This window comes from Lactuca serriola, chromosome 2 (assembly GCF_051521515.1).
Source record: "Lactuca serriola cultivar US96UC23 chromosome 2, Lser_US96UC23_V15, whole genome shotgun sequence".
Taxonomy (NCBI): domain Eukaryota; kingdom Viridiplantae; phylum Streptophyta; class Magnoliopsida; order Asterales; family Asteraceae; genus Lactuca; species Lactuca serriola.
Window position 1 is genome coordinate 29298463 of NC_136409.1, and position 16246 is coordinate 29314708.

A 16246-nucleotide genomic window follows, 5' to 3' on the forward strand; every position below is an offset into this window, starting at 1 on the left:
TTGATCCGGACATAAGCCTTTAAAATTTGGTAAATATTGATGATTTATTAAATTGATTGGACACAAGTTTTTAAAAGAAAGAAAAAAGAGAAAAAAAAAATACGATGAAAAAAATCAATTTTTACAATTAATACCCCTATTTAAAACACTTTTCATTGTATCAGTGGGTTTACAACCAATCAAAAGTAGTCACTTCACTTCAGCCCCTCTCTTTTTTCTCGACGCAGGTATGGGAGCAAGAGAAAAATGGCGAGACCCACTTCCTCTTCTTTTCTGATTCGAATCGCAGCTCTTTTTCTTCAGAATCAAGTTTTTCGTTTTCTTTCCCGTCTCTCACCCCGTCTTAATCTTGGTTGCAGGTGGAAATCGAAGAACAGGGAAAAGACAGGGAACTGGGAATTCTTCCTTTTCTCTGCGCGATTTACGTATTACAGGAGAGTGCTGGCTTGGTGGTGGTCGAAAGTGGCGTTTTGCAGGTGGATGAAGGCAGTTGTGGTGGTGAACAGGAGCTGATGGTAAGAAAGGCAGTGGTGGTGGCGTGGTGCTTTGGAGCTATGGTGCCACATGATGTGTGTATGAGAAGGTTTCAAGGGTATTATTGTAAACTTATCAGCGTATGAGCCGATTCTCTTCCCTCCAAAAGATAAGTCCTTGATTTCTTTCTTTTCCATCAGACTAACTCATAATAATAATAATAATAATGGAAATGGTAGGCATCGATATAGTCCATCTTGTCTGGTTTCCTTACATTAATTGGGATGATCCTAAATGGAAGGTGGCGCATGGGTTAATGTTGCTACAATAAATTTTGGGCAGTAGTTTTTGGTACTTATATATGGCCATTTGAATTTTTTGCCATTTTGTGTTTGCCATCGTGTGTTGTGTTGCTTGGCCATAATGATGCATTAATTAATTAGACATTGCTTTTAAATAGAAGAAGATGGTGGATATATATATATATATATATATATATATATATATATATATATATATATATATATATATATATATATATATATATATATATATGTCACAGTGAACTGTGAACTGAATATATAATCAGAGTTGAATCACACTATAGACATTAAGTTTGGAGTTCCGTAATTACTTAGATTCAATGAAGATGATTTTCAGTCAAAGTTCAGTGCAATTGTTCAGTATCCTCCTTGTGTTATCAACAATAATTTTCTCTTGGGCAGGAGAACTTCATCCTGATGAAGGCAATTCTTTAATTTGTTCTATCTTTCTTTTCTTTTCTTTTTCAAGATTCTCATTATTTGATATATATATATATATATATATATATATATATATATATATATATATATATATATATATATATATGGTTAGTTTAATGTGAGACAACCTAATTTTGTGAGACCGTGAGAAATTTTTTTTATTTTTTTAGTTAATTCAAGTTCCGGAAATAATATTTAAAAAAAAGAATTTTTGGATTTTTCCTTTTATTTTTCATTTTAAAATTAATTTTTAGATTATGTACAATGTAATATTCTATTACAATATTTCACGTATTTTCAAATTTTTTTATTTATTTTTATTTTTTTTAGTTAATTCAAGTTCCGAAAATAATATTTACAAAAAGAATTTTTAGATTTTTTCATTTATTTTGAATTTTAAAATTATTTTTTAGAATATGTTAGTATAATATTCTATTAGAATATTTCATTTATTTTCAAAAAAAAAACCGGATTTTTTTTTATTTTTTTTAGTTAATTCAAGTTTCGAAAATAATATTTAAAAAAAGAATTTTTGGATTTTTCCATTTATTTTGCATTTTAAAATTATTTTTAGATTTGGTCTCACAGTTTTACAAAATTAGAATAGTCTCAAATGAACTTTTATATATATATATATATATATATATATATATATATATATATATATATATATATATATATATATATATATATATGGTGAGGTTCAATAGAGAACCATAATTAACCAAAGAACCAAAAAACCAATCTTTTTTTCAACTTTTAGAACTTATTTTTTATCAAAAAAAAACTAAAAATACATAAATTCATAACTTTTTATCATTTTTCAAATGATATAAAATTGTTTTTTTTTACGTCAAATTCACAATGTGAATCTTCGAAAATTCACAACGTGAATCCGGATTCACACGGTGAATCCGAAAAGCATTTTTCACATTCACAATGTTAATATATGAATTTAGATATTTTTAGATTTTTTTTTCGATAAAAAATAAGGTCTCTAGAAATTAAAAAAAAAAATTGGTTCCTTGAAGAACCCATATATATATATATATATATATATATATATATATATATATATATATATATATATATATATATATATATATATATATATATATATATATATATATATATATAAACTGGTTACCTTGGTATGGGTGAGTGAGGAAGTGGGGAAGATGATTTGTCAATATAGTCTAATTAGCACTTTTCTTAAAGGATTTGTGATTATAGTCTCACTAGCTCCATGAAGAGATGAAAAACAAGTCAAGAATTAGTTTCTTCACATCTCTTGTATATATATATATATATATATATATATATATATATATATATATATATATATATATATATATATATATATATATATATATATAGTGAGGTTCAATAGAGAACTATAATTAACCAAGGAACCAAAAAAACCAATCTTTTTTTCAACTTTTAGAACTTATTTTTTTCAAAAAAAAAATCCTAAAATTACATAAATTCATAACCTTTTATCCTTTTTCCAATGATATAAAATTCAATTTATTTTATTTTATTTATTTATTTTTTTACGTCAAATTCACAATGTGAATCTTCGAAAATTCACAACGTGAATCCGGATTCACACGGTGAATCTGAAAAATATTTTTCACATTCACAATGTTAATATATGAATTTAGATATTTTTAGATTTTTTTTTCGATAAAGAATAAGCTCTAGAAATTGAAAAAAAGATTTGGTTTCTTGAAGAACCTTTATATATATATATATATATATATATATATATATATATATATATATATATATATATATATATATATATATATATATATATATATATATATCAACTGGTTACCTTGGTATGGGTGAGTGAGGAAGTGGGGAAGAGGATTTGTTAATATAGTCTAATTAGCACTTTTCTTAAAGGATTTGTGATTATAGTCTCACTAGCTACATGAAGAGATGAAAAACAAGTCAAGAATTTGTTTCATCACATCTCTTGTATATAAATAGTAAATAGATGTTGCTGCTTTTTTTAGCTGGAATTATATATATATATATATATATATATATATATATATATATATATATATATATATATATATATATATATATATATATATATATATATATATATATATATAAAAGTGGGTAATTGTTTGATGTTATCCTGCAATGAATAGCCTTAAGGAAGTAACGAAAGAAATTGGAAAAAAAGACTGGGATTTTAGCCTAAACCCATGTGATGGAAATTTCTAACTGGGCAACATCAGCCCGGAGTGGGATGCCTCAGTATAACAACACTCTTGTTGTGACGATTTTTGTCATGTTGTTGCGATGTAAGTAGTTTGATTTCATTTTATTTATTTATTTATTTTCATAAATAGTAAATAGATATTACTGTTTTTTTTAGCTGGAGTTATATGATTTCCAAATCTCTTTCTATATAAATAGTAAATGGATGTGGAATCGTTGTGTAAATATAAAACTAAAGTAGCCGGATCTTGCTTTATAAACATATATCTCAAGGGACAGATCTAAATGGTGTTCTCCCACCATCTCTGGCAAAGTTACCTTACATTAAAAAACTGTAACAAATACTTGTGTTTAATTAAGATTTTTTATTTATTTACTTTTTGCTTTTATATATATATATATATATATATATATATATATATATATATATATATATATATATATATATATATATATATATATTGCCTAACCAGGGCAAGGCGGGGCGGGGTGGGGTGGAGTGGGGATTAACAAGTAAGAAGTAACAACCTACCTAAAAGTGCATTTGCATGGATTAATATCATTACAAAGGACAAACAATCTTAAGAAAAATACGTTTGCATTTACATGGATTAATATCATCACAAACCCATTCAAACAAACTTATAAAAAAATACATTTGCATTTGCATGGATTAATATCATCACAAAGCCACAAAGTTAATACATTTGCATGGATTAATGTCATCACAAAGTTATGTTCATTTGAGGTTGTGTATATCGTACATAGATAACTTCTACAAAACGAGTGCAGGAAATTGAAATGGAGCCCAAGAAGTTTTATAACTTGATGTGTATGTTTATAATTTGTATGGATGCATACTTAATGACAAACTAACACATGTCTCTCATATTAAAAGTTGATAAATTTCAAGATTGGATTTTTATATCTTCAACAACTTTGGGCAAAATTGCAGGATATTCGGAAGCAGTAGACTAACCGGCAGAATTCCAGATTTTTTTATCACAAATGTCAAAACTGAGGCATCTGTAATAATTTTCCCTCTTCCATTACTTGATTGATTGAAAGCCTATTTTAGACTATATCCATTAGCATCATCTTGAGCATTTTATCGTGATTATCTTTAGTGGTTGTGATTATGAAATAGCGAGATCGATCTTTCCTACAATAAATTCAATGAAGAAAGTGTGCCCTCATAAAGTTTTAATCTTTCAAATCATTTTGTGATTCTTATCCTGCCCATATAATATTCTAAAGATAAAGCTTATGTCATCTTTCATTTATTAGGAACTTATTCAGAAGCTATCCTCCTGCAAGCAACTCGTAAGCTTATTATACCTATATATGGGTTATTTAGAAAGAATTTGTTTTTCTAAATTTCACCAAGTTTAATATTCCGATCTTTGATTGAATGCAGAGAGCTTGGGAAGTGCCTTAGCCAGTTTCCCTGTCTAAGGGGTGAGGAAGATACTTTCCCATTCCAATTAATTAATTTAAACATGAAAACCAAAGTTGACTGATTTTTATGTTTTTTGTTTACTAGAGCACTGCTCAATTCACATTAATTGTGGGGGACTTAAAGTGACCATTGGAAACTTGACATATGAAGATGATGAGGATTCACGTGGAGCGGCTAAGTTTGTTCCCACAAGACAAGTAGCACCGGCAATGTGCTGGGTGGTTATCATAGATTATCCAACTATGTAGCCACCAATGTATATGCACTGATTGACTATTGATGATAGTCAACTATACACTACAACTCGCCTCTCTTCACTATCCATCACTTACTATGGTCAATGTTTACCAAATGGGAATTATACGGTGACTCTGCATTTTGTAGAGATAATATGTCTTTTCAAAGTCTTGGAACGCGTTCGTTTGATGTATATATCCAGGTTTGATTATTCTTGCTATTATATTTCTGCATTTCAAACAGGACTAGTTTAGGAAATATATCCATGTAAAATGCTCCATTTCAACTATAAATAGTATATATAGGCAATTCGCATAATTCATCAGAATATTTTTACAGGGTGTGTGTATATTCAAGAATTTTGACATTAGGAAGGAAGCTGATGGGGTGAATAGGAAACTAAAAAAAGAAATAAAAAATGTTGTTGTAACCAACACAACATTAGAAATCCGTTTCCAGTATGCTGGGAAAGGCACAACAGCAGTCCCAAATAAAGGATCCTATGGTCCTTTAATATCAACCAATTCTATGGTGTCTGGTATGTTATTGTTCCAACTTTAATCTTGTGGTTTTATGTGATTTTCATTTTACCGCTAAACTTATATATATATATATATATATATATATATATATATATATATATATATATATATATATATATATATATATATTGCTGTTTTTATTTAGATATGAACCCTCTTATCATTGATAAAAACATAAAAACTATTGTCATTGTTGTGGTGGCTGGGACTGTGTGCCTCATCCTCATCATACTTGGTGTTGAAAGGCTGGCGTTTTATATGCAAGAGCGCATGAGATGGGAAAGAGGTGTCTACATGTGTTGATTATAAGAATCTATTTACCCAAAATGCACCGATAAATATGTTGTTTAATTTGTGAGATAATTGTTTCCCTGCAGATCTGTGAGAGGATTCAATTTGCAGTCATTTCAATTTACCTATAGACAAATCAGAGCTGCCACACACAACTATTCAGGTTTAAATAAACTTGGGCCGGACGGTTTCGGTGCTGTTTATAAGGTAAGTAAATATTTTACATATTGACATTTCAAATAAACTAAAGGTCACTTATAATTAATTTGCAGGGTACACTCTCTGATGGCATTGTAATTGCTGTGAAGCAGCTTTCTTAGACATCAAACCAGGGAGACTGTGACTTTGTGAATGAGATTGGGTTGATCACTGCCATACAACATCCGAAAATTGTAAGGCTGTATGGATGATGTGCATAATCCAACCATCTAATGCTTGTTTATGAATACATGGAAAACAATTCTCTGGCTCAAGCTCTATATGGTACCCTCCTATTCTACAACACGTTTTCATATATATATATATATATATATATATATATATATATATATATATAAATATATATCATTTAATATGACAGAACGAAGGAAACGTGTATCATAATTAATGGCCACATAATTATAGGTGTGATGTCGTGTGGGACATTAAAACATATGTTCTTAAAATGTAGGCCATGACAACTCTAGTTTGGTACTGGACTGGCCTACAAGGCATAACATTTGTGTGGGGGTTGCCAGAGGCTTGGCATTCCTGCATGAGGAATCCATCCTCAGAATGGTTCATAGTGACATCAAGACTGCAAATGTACTCCTTGGTAGACAACTTAATCTAAAGATCGTTGATTTTGGCTTACCAGACTTTTTCTGAAGACCGCACCCAAGCGCGCACTGTTCCCGCTGGAACATTTTGAGCAACTAGATCCACCTATCTTCAAATCGGATCTTTTATTATATATAAAAGAAATTTCTTTTATTAACTTTCTTCTTGTTCCGGTTATATTGCACCTGAATACGCATATTTTGGCAGTTAACCTACACAATAGATGTGTACAACTTTGGGGTTCTTGCAATGGAATTTGTGGCTGGCACGCGCAACGTATATCCTCCAACAGATGATCTAGAGTATTTAACTATTGTTGAAAGGGTAAAATTTATTTTCCTGAATGCTATAATTTCATTCTTCCTACAAATCCCAAATACTTAACCCAATCTTGTTATTTATGATGCATCTGTTTGTCTCCATCATTAGGCTACTGCTTTGCGACAATAAGATGAGAGTTTGATAGACTTGGTAGATCCAAGATTGGGATTATATTTTGATGCTGGAGAGGCATTGAGAATGATCAGAATCACTCTGTTAAGCACTAATAATAACCCAAATGAAAGACCTTTGATGTCAGAGGTAGTGAACTTGCTTCAGGGAAATATAAATGTACAAGAATATAGAGTCAGATCTTCATTCAGATCTCCAGAGATTTGCCATGGTGAATTCTCGAATCTTGTGCTCTCTCCAGAGACTTACCATGACGAGTTATGGAATCTCGTGCTCTCCCAGAGACTTACCATGGTGAGTTCTGGAATCTCGTGCTCTCTCCAGAGACTTACCATGGTGAGTTCTCTAATCTCGTGCCCTCTCCAGAGATTTATCATGGTGAGTTCTCCAATCTCGTTCCCTTTTCTAGAAACTTACATGGTGAGTTTTGAAATCCCGTGCTCTCCCTAGAGACTTACCATGCTGAGTTCTCTAATCTCGTGTTCTCTTTAGAGACTTATCATGGTGAGTTCTCTAATCTCATGCTCTCTCCAAAGACTTACCATTGTGAGTTCTGGAATCTCGTGCTCTCTCTAGAGACTTACCATGGTGAATTCTCTAATATTCGTGCTCTTTCCAGAGACCTACCATGGTAAGTTCTGGAATCTCGTGTTTTCCCCAAAGACTTACCATGACGAGTTCTCTAATCTTGTGCTCTCTCTAGAGACATACCATGGTGAGTTCTCTAATCTCGTGCTCTCTCCATAGATTTACCATGGCGAGTTCTCTAATTTCGTGCTTTCTCTAGAGACTTACCATGGTGAGTTCTGGAATCTCGTGCTCTCTCAAGAGACTTACCATGGTGAGTTCTGGAATCTCGTGCTCTTTCCTGAGACTGGTCATGGTGAGTTCCGTAATCTCGTGTTCTCTTCAGAGATTTACCATGGTTAGTTCTGGAATCTCGAGCTCTCTGCAGAGACTTACCATAGTGAGCTCTCTAATCTCGTGTTCTCTCCAGAGACTTACCATGGTGAGTTCTCTAATCTCCTGTTCTCTCTAGAGATTTAAAATGGTAAGTTCTCAAGTCTAGTGCTCTCCCTAAAGACTTACCATGATGAGTTCTCTAATCTCGTGCTCTCTCTAGAGACTTACCATAATGAGTTCTCTAATCTCGTGCTCTCGCCATAGACTTACCATGGTGAGTTTAGGAATCCCGTGCTTTCCCCAAAGACTTACCATGGTGAGTTCTCTGATCTCGTGCTCTCTCTAGAGACTTACTATGGCGAGTTCTGGAATCCCGTGCTCTCTCTAGAGACTTACCATAGTGAGTTCTGGAATCTCTTGCTCTCTCGAGAGACTTACCATGGTGAATTCTCTAATCTCGTGCTCTCTATAGAGACTTAGCATGGTGAGTTCGGGAATCTCATGCTCTCCCCAGAGACCTTCCATGGTGAGTTCTGTAATTTCGTGCTCTCTTTAGAGACTTACCATGGTGAGTTCTGGAATCTTGTGCTCTCTCCTGAGACTATCCATGGTGAGTCTCAGGAGAGAGTACGAGACTCCTGAACTCACAATGGTAATTCTCTAGAGAGAGCACGAGATTAGAGAACTCACCATGGTAAGTCTCTGGGAAAGAGCACAAGAGTCCAGAACTCACCATGGTAAGTCTCTATAGAGAGCACACGATTAGACAACTCACCATGGTAAGTCTCTAGAGAGAGCACGAGATTAGAGAACTCACAATGTTAAGTTTCTGGAGAGAGCACGAGTTTCCAGAACACACGATGGTATGTCTTTGGGGAGAGTACTAGATTAGAGAACTCACCATGTTCAGCCCCAGAAGAGAGCACAAGATTCCAGAACACCATGGTAAGTCTCTGGAGAGAGAACAATATTAGAGAACCCACTATGGTAAGTCTCTGGGGAGACCATGAGATTTTAGAACTTACCATGTAAAGTCTCAGGAGAAAGAACGAAATTCCAGAACACACTATGGTAAGTCTCTGGAGAGAACACGAGATTAGAGAACTCACCATGGCAAGTCTCTAGAGAGAGCACGAGATTAGAGAACTCACCATGGCCAGTCTCAGGCTAGAGCACGAGATTAGAGAACTCACCATAGTAAGTCTATGAAGAGATCATGAGATTAGAGAAATCACCATGGTAAATCTCTAGGGAGAGCACGAGATTTCAGAATTACCATGTAAGTCTCTAGAGAGAGCACGAGATTAGAGAACTCACCATGGTAAGTCTCTGGAGAGAGTACGAGATTCCAAAACTCACCATGGTAAGTCTCTGGAGAGAGCACGAGATTAGAGAACTCACCACTGTAAGTCTATGGAGAGAGCACGAGATTAGAGAACTCACCATGGTCAGTCTTAGGAGAGTGCACAAGATTAGAGAACTCACCATGGTAAGTCTCTGAAGAGATCATGAGATTAGAGAACTCACCATGGTAAATCTGAGGGGGAGCACGAGATTTCAAAACTCACCATGTAAGTCTCTAGAGAGAGCACGCGATTAGAGAACTCACCATGGTATGTCTCTGAAGTGAGCACGAGATTCCATAACTCACCATGGTAAGTCTCTAGAGAAAGCACGAGATTAGAGAACTCACCATGGCCAGTCTCAGGAGAGAGCACGAGATTCCAGAACTCACCATGCTAAGTCTCTAGAGAGAGCGTGAGATTAGAGAACTCACCATGGTAAGTCTCTGGGGAGAGCACGAGATTCCAGAACTCACCATGGTAAGTCTTTGGAGAGAGCACAAGATTCGAGAACTCACCATGGCAAGTCTTTGGAGATCTGACTCTATTATCTTGTAGATTTATATTTCCTTAAAGCAAGTTCACTAACTCTGACATCAAAGGTCTTTCATTCGGGTTATTATTAGTGCATAACAGAGCGATTCTGATCATTCTCAGTGCCTCTTCAGCATCAAAATGTGATGACAATCTTGCATCGAACAAGTCTATCAAACTCTCATATTGTTGTCACAAAGCAGTAGCCTAATGACGGAGACAAACATATTCATTATAAATAACAAGATTCGGTTAAGTATTTGGGAATTGTAGGAAGAATGGAATTATAGCATTTAGGAAAATAAATGTTACCCTTTCAATAATAGTTAAATACTCTAGATCATCTATTGGAGGATATACGTTGCGCGTGCCAGCTACAATTTCCATTTCAAGAACCCCAAAGCTTTACACATCTATTTTGTAGGTTAACTGGCCAGAATATGTGTATTCAGGCGCAATATAATCGGAACAAGAAGAACGTTAACAAAAGAAAAGTATTTTATATATAATAAAAGATCCGATTTGAAGATAGGTGGATCTAGTTGGTCACAAAGTTCCAGAGGGAGAAGTGCGCGCTTGGGTGCGGTTTTCAGAAAAAAGTCTGGCTTAGCCAAAATCAGCGATCGTTGGAGTAAGTTTTCTATCAAGGAGTACATTTGCAGCCTTGATGTCTCTATGAACCATTCTGAGGATGGATTCCTCATGTAGGAATGTCAAGCCTCTGACAACCCCTACATAAATGTTTTGCCTTGTAGGCCAATCTAGTACCAAACTAGAGTTGTCATGGCCTACAATTTAAAAACAAATGTTTTAATGTCCCACACAAGATCACACCTATAATTATGTGGCCATTAATTATGTTATACGTTTCCTTCGTTTTGTCATATTAAATGCTATATATATATATATATATATATATATATATATATATATATATATATAGGGTACCATATAGAGTCTGAGCCAAATAATTTTTTTCCATGTACTCTTAAACAAACATTAGGTGGTTGGATTTTGCACAACATCTATACAGCCTTACAATATTCGGATGTTATATGGCAGTCATCAACCCAATCTCATTCACAAACTCACGGTCTCCCTGGTTTGATGTCTGAGAAAGCTGTTTCACAACAATTATAGTGCCATAAGAGATTGTACCTTGCAAATTAATTATAAGTGACCTTTAGTTTATTTGAAATGTCAATATGTAAAATATTTACTCACCCTATAAACAGCACCAAAACCGCCCTGCCTAAGTTTATTTCAATCTGAAAATTTGCGTGTGGCAACTCTGATTTGTCTATAGGTAAATTGAAACGATTGCAAATTGAATCCACTCAGATTTGCAGGGAAACAATTATCTCACAAATTAAACAACATATTTATCGGTGCATTTTGGGGAAATAGATTCTTATAATCAAAACATGTACACACCTCTTTCCCACCTCATGCGCTCTCGCATATAAAACGCCATCCTTTCAACACCAAGTATGATGAGGATGAGGCACACAGTCCCAGCCACCGAAACAATGACAATAGTTTTTATGCGTTTGTCACTGATTGGATGATTCATATCTAAATAAAAACAACAATATATATATATATATATATATATATATATATATATATATATATATATATATGAAAAAGTTCAACAGAGAACCATAATTATGGGTTCTTCAAGGAACCCAATTTTTTTTTTCAATTTCTAGAGCTTATTTTTTATCGAAAAAAAAAATCTAAAAATATCTAAATTCATATATTAACATTGTGAATGTGAAAAGTATTTTTCGGATTCACTGTGTGAATCCGGATTCACGTTGTGAGTTTTTGAATATTCACAATGTGAATTTGACGTAACAAAAAAAATCGAAATTTATATCATTGGAAAAAGGATAAAAAGTTATGAATTTATGTATTTTTAGTTTTTTTTTTTTTGATAAAAAATAAGTTATAAAAGTTGAAAAAAAGATTGGTTCCTTGGTTAATTATGGTTCTCTATTGAACCTCACCTATATATATATATATATATATATATATATATATATATATATATATAATATCTCTATAAGTTTAGTAGTAAAATGAAAATCACATAAAACCACAAGATTAAAGTTGGAACAATAACATACCAGACACCATAGAAATGGTTGATATTAAAGAACCATAGGATCCTCTATTTGGGACTGCTGTTGTGCCTTTTCCAGCATACTGGAAACGGATTTCTAATGTTGTGTTGGTTACAACAACATTTTTTATTTCTTTTTTTAGTTTCCTATCCACCCTTTCAGCTTCCTTCCTAATGTCAAAATATTTGAATATATACACACCCTGCAAAAATATTATGCTTAATTATGCGAATTGCATATATGTTGTACTTTATAGTTGAAATGGAGAACTTTACATGGATATATTTCTTGAATAAAAAGTAGTCTTGTTGTTTGAAATGCAGAAATTTAATTGCAAGAATAATCAAACCTGGATATATACATAAAACGAACGTATTCCAAGACTCTGAAAAGACATTATCTCTGAAAACTATCTCTGCAAAATGCAGAGTCACCGTATAGTTCCCATTTGGTAAACATCGAACATAGTAAGTGATGGATAGTGGAAAGAGGCGAGCTGTAGTGTACAGTTGACTATCATCAATAGTCGGTGCTGATACATTGGTGGCTACATAGTTAGATAATCTATGATTACTGCCCAACGCATTTCCGGTGCTACTTGTCCCCCAAAAGTCTCTTGTGGGAACAAACTTAGCTGCTCCACCTGAATCCTGATCAACTTCATATATCAAGTTTCCAATGGTCACTTTTGGATCCCATGCAATTAATGTGAATTGATTAGTGCTCTAGAAAACAAAAACCATAAAAATCACTAAACTTTGGTTTTCATTTTAAAATTAATTAATTAATTGGAATGAAACATCTTAGGAAAGTATCTTCCTCACCCTTTCGACAGGAAACCAGCTAAGGCACTTCCCAAGCTCTCTGCATTCAATCACACATCGGAATATTAAACTTGGTTCTTATGTCAGGAAATTTAGAAAAGAAAATTCTTTCTAAATAACCCATATATGGGTATAATAAACTTACGAGTTGCTTGCAGCAGCGTAGCTTCTGAATAAGTACCTAATAAATCAAAGATGACATAAGCCTTTTCTTTAGAATATTATATGGCCGGGATAAGAATCAAAAGATGATTTGGAAGATTAAAAATTACAAATTTTCACGACAATATGGGGGCACACTTTCTTCTTTGAATTTATTGTAGGAAAGATCAATCTCGCTGAATTATAATCACAATCACATATCAGCGTTCATGAATTATATAACTATTGTGAGTAAAATTACATATTAAGAAGAACATTTTCAGGTAAAAATTATAGATTGTACGTATATTACCAAGACTACAACCATGCATCTAACACATCAAATTATGTCACATGAAAACTATTTCTGAAATGAGAAAAGGAAAACTGAATACGTACTGTGCAGTATCACCACTATTGATCCATGTAGGAATACTTCCGTTGAGGGAGTTGCTAGTCAAGTACCTAATCATTTCACAAAATAATTATTGGGATTTATAATGCTCTCTTTTATTTTACTTTCCTTTTCAATAATCACTCGAGTATTTATTTCATTAAATATGCAAGGAACAATATAAACTTATCCATATTTTGTTGAACCGTATTCTTACGGATGAAATATATATTATATATTGGTATGAATATTGAGGATCAAGTTATCAAGAAAAATATTTAAGTAAGAAACTTAGTTGAAGCGAATGATACATGGCCAGAAAAAGGTAAAATGCTCATTGTACTTACATTTTCTCCATATCTAGTTCTTTCAAATCTGGTATATCTCCCTCCAAATTGTTGAAACTGAGGTCTCTGTGTGAATATAGATGAAGAGTATATCAAGATGTTTAAACAACCACTAAAGATAATCACAATGAAATGCTCAAGATGATGTTAATGGATATAGTCTAAAAAAGGCTTTCAATCAATCAAGAAACGGAAGAGGGTGAATTATTACAAATGCCTCAGTTTTAACATTTCTGATAAAAAATATGGAATTATGCCAGTTAGTCTACAACTTCTGAATATCCTGCAATTTTCCCTAAGTCTTTGAAGATATAAATATCCAATCTTGAAATTTATCAACTTTTTAGTAGATTTCTAATTTGTATATTGACTTACAGTTGCTCCACACCTGTCATGTTTCTTAGGTCTGGAAAGTACTTCGAACTATTTCCATTCAAATCACTAATGCTTTTGCATGCAGATTATTAAAAAAAAACCTTACATTATTACATATTATATGGACACAACATAAAGGAATTCTCCTTAAAGGGAAGTATCTAGCTTACAGTTGTGTCAAATTTTTCAAGTGGGAGACGGTTACAGGTATTGGTCCTTCTAGACCACTGCCTTGGATATCTCTGATCATAGAAGATAGAATGTCTAAATCAATCAAAGACAACATCAACGGAACGTTAACAATATTAGAAAAGGTTTAATGTGAGAGACATGTGTTAGTTTGTCATTACGTATGCATCCATACAAATTATAAAATAAGGATGTTACACATAGAGGCATGCATATCAATGTACACATCAAGTTATAAAATGGGCTCCATTTCAATTTCCTGCACTTGTTTTATAGAAGTTATATGTATACACTATACATGACCTCGACCATGTTTCATAAGTTTGTTTGAACATAACTTTGTGGCTTTGTGATGATATTAATCCATGCAAATTCAAATGTATTTTTTATAAGTTTGTTTGAAAATACCTTTGTGACGATATTAATCCATGCAAATGAAAATGTATTTTTCATAAGTTTGTTTGTCCTTTTGTGATAATATTAATCCATGCAAATGCACTTTTAGCTAGGTTGTTACTTCTTACTTGTTAATCCCTACCCCCACCCTGCCCTAGTTAGGATATATAATAGGGACGGGGTTGCATAAAAATGATTTTATCTTGGTTTGATTGGAGGTTTCATGAAGATCCCTAATAGCCATTATCTTCAACACCATCATATCCTCCATCAGCCACCATCGTCAACATACACCACCTGTAGATCCCACCATCATTACCACCACAACATTTCTTGGGTTTACACTACAATTACCTTTGTTTTCCCTCTATTTATTCTTTGTCAGTTTATAAAATTAATAATACAGGTGCATATTTTGATTAGGGCTTAGTTTTACTTTTTTGATGATACATTGGCATACATGTTTATAAAAATCATTACTTTTACTTCCAAAAGGTTAAAATTATTTAATATGGGAAGTAAAGATGAAGCTTATCAAGATATGGATAATAAATATGAGGATTTGGAACATATAAAGCTATGTGTATCTAGTTTTGAAATCATTTTATGAGGCAATGTTGTAGAAGAAAAAATAAGGGAAAATTTTCCTACACAGATGTGTTTAAATGTAATACTCATGTTTTTTTTATTCCTACTTAAAGTTTTCTATTTCACATCCAGGTTGAAATTGGAGAAGGAGTATCACCTTCAGCTGCCAGAAGTATCTACTTCATGCTATTAACTATGTTTTGTTTTGTTGTGTAGGTCCACATACACCATAGTTTGGGGGTTTAGAGTATTTATGTTGGTATAACATTTCTAGAGGAGTATCGGATGATGGTTTGATGGTGAGTGTTTTGGCCTTTGGGGACTATTGACAACTAAGGTATTAACTGAGATTTTGACTTTTGTCCATTTTGTCTACTACATATTGACATTTTGCCCTTTGAATTACCTGTTTTCCTTTTGTTGTTGCTTTGAATTTGACCATTTAGTTCTCTGAAAAGGCACATACAAGATACAAGATACAAGATACAAGATACATGATACTGTAACTGCTCTGTGGTTATTGCTGAAATTTGACCATTTTGCCCTTTCTAAAGTCACATACAAGATACATGACCCAATTCGGAATTTGTAAACATTTTCCAGTAAACACAATTCATACACCAAAACACAACCAAAATTCACTATTTTATTATATTTTGTAAAACCCCATAATTTTCCAAATACAATTTTTCTACAATTACCTGTAACTTGAGGTGTTCAAAGCATTTGAACTAAGTTTAATTGAAATTTGGATATTCGGTTTTTCGAATACAGAATCAGATAACGAGTTTTGAAAATTTTCA

General features: G+C 32.9%; 3 pseudogenes; 1 reads left to right on the forward strand and 2 right to left on the reverse strand.

Annotated features, from left to right (window-relative positions):
* The first annotated feature begins 246 nt into the window (after positions 1–246).
* LOC145089118 (putative LRR receptor-like serine/threonine-protein kinase At1g53430) lies at positions 247–7704 on the forward strand (annotated as a pseudogene).
* A 2218-nt stretch (positions 7705–9922) lies between these two features.
* On the reverse strand, positions 9923–11633 carry LOC145089119 (putative LRR receptor-like serine/threonine-protein kinase At1g07650; annotated as a pseudogene).
* Positions 11634–12169: 536 nt separating this feature from the next.
* LOC145089120 (putative leucine-rich repeat receptor-like serine/threonine-protein kinase At3g14840) lies at positions 12170–14290 on the reverse strand (annotated as a pseudogene).
* Between the last annotated feature and the right edge of the window lie 1956 nt (positions 14291–16246).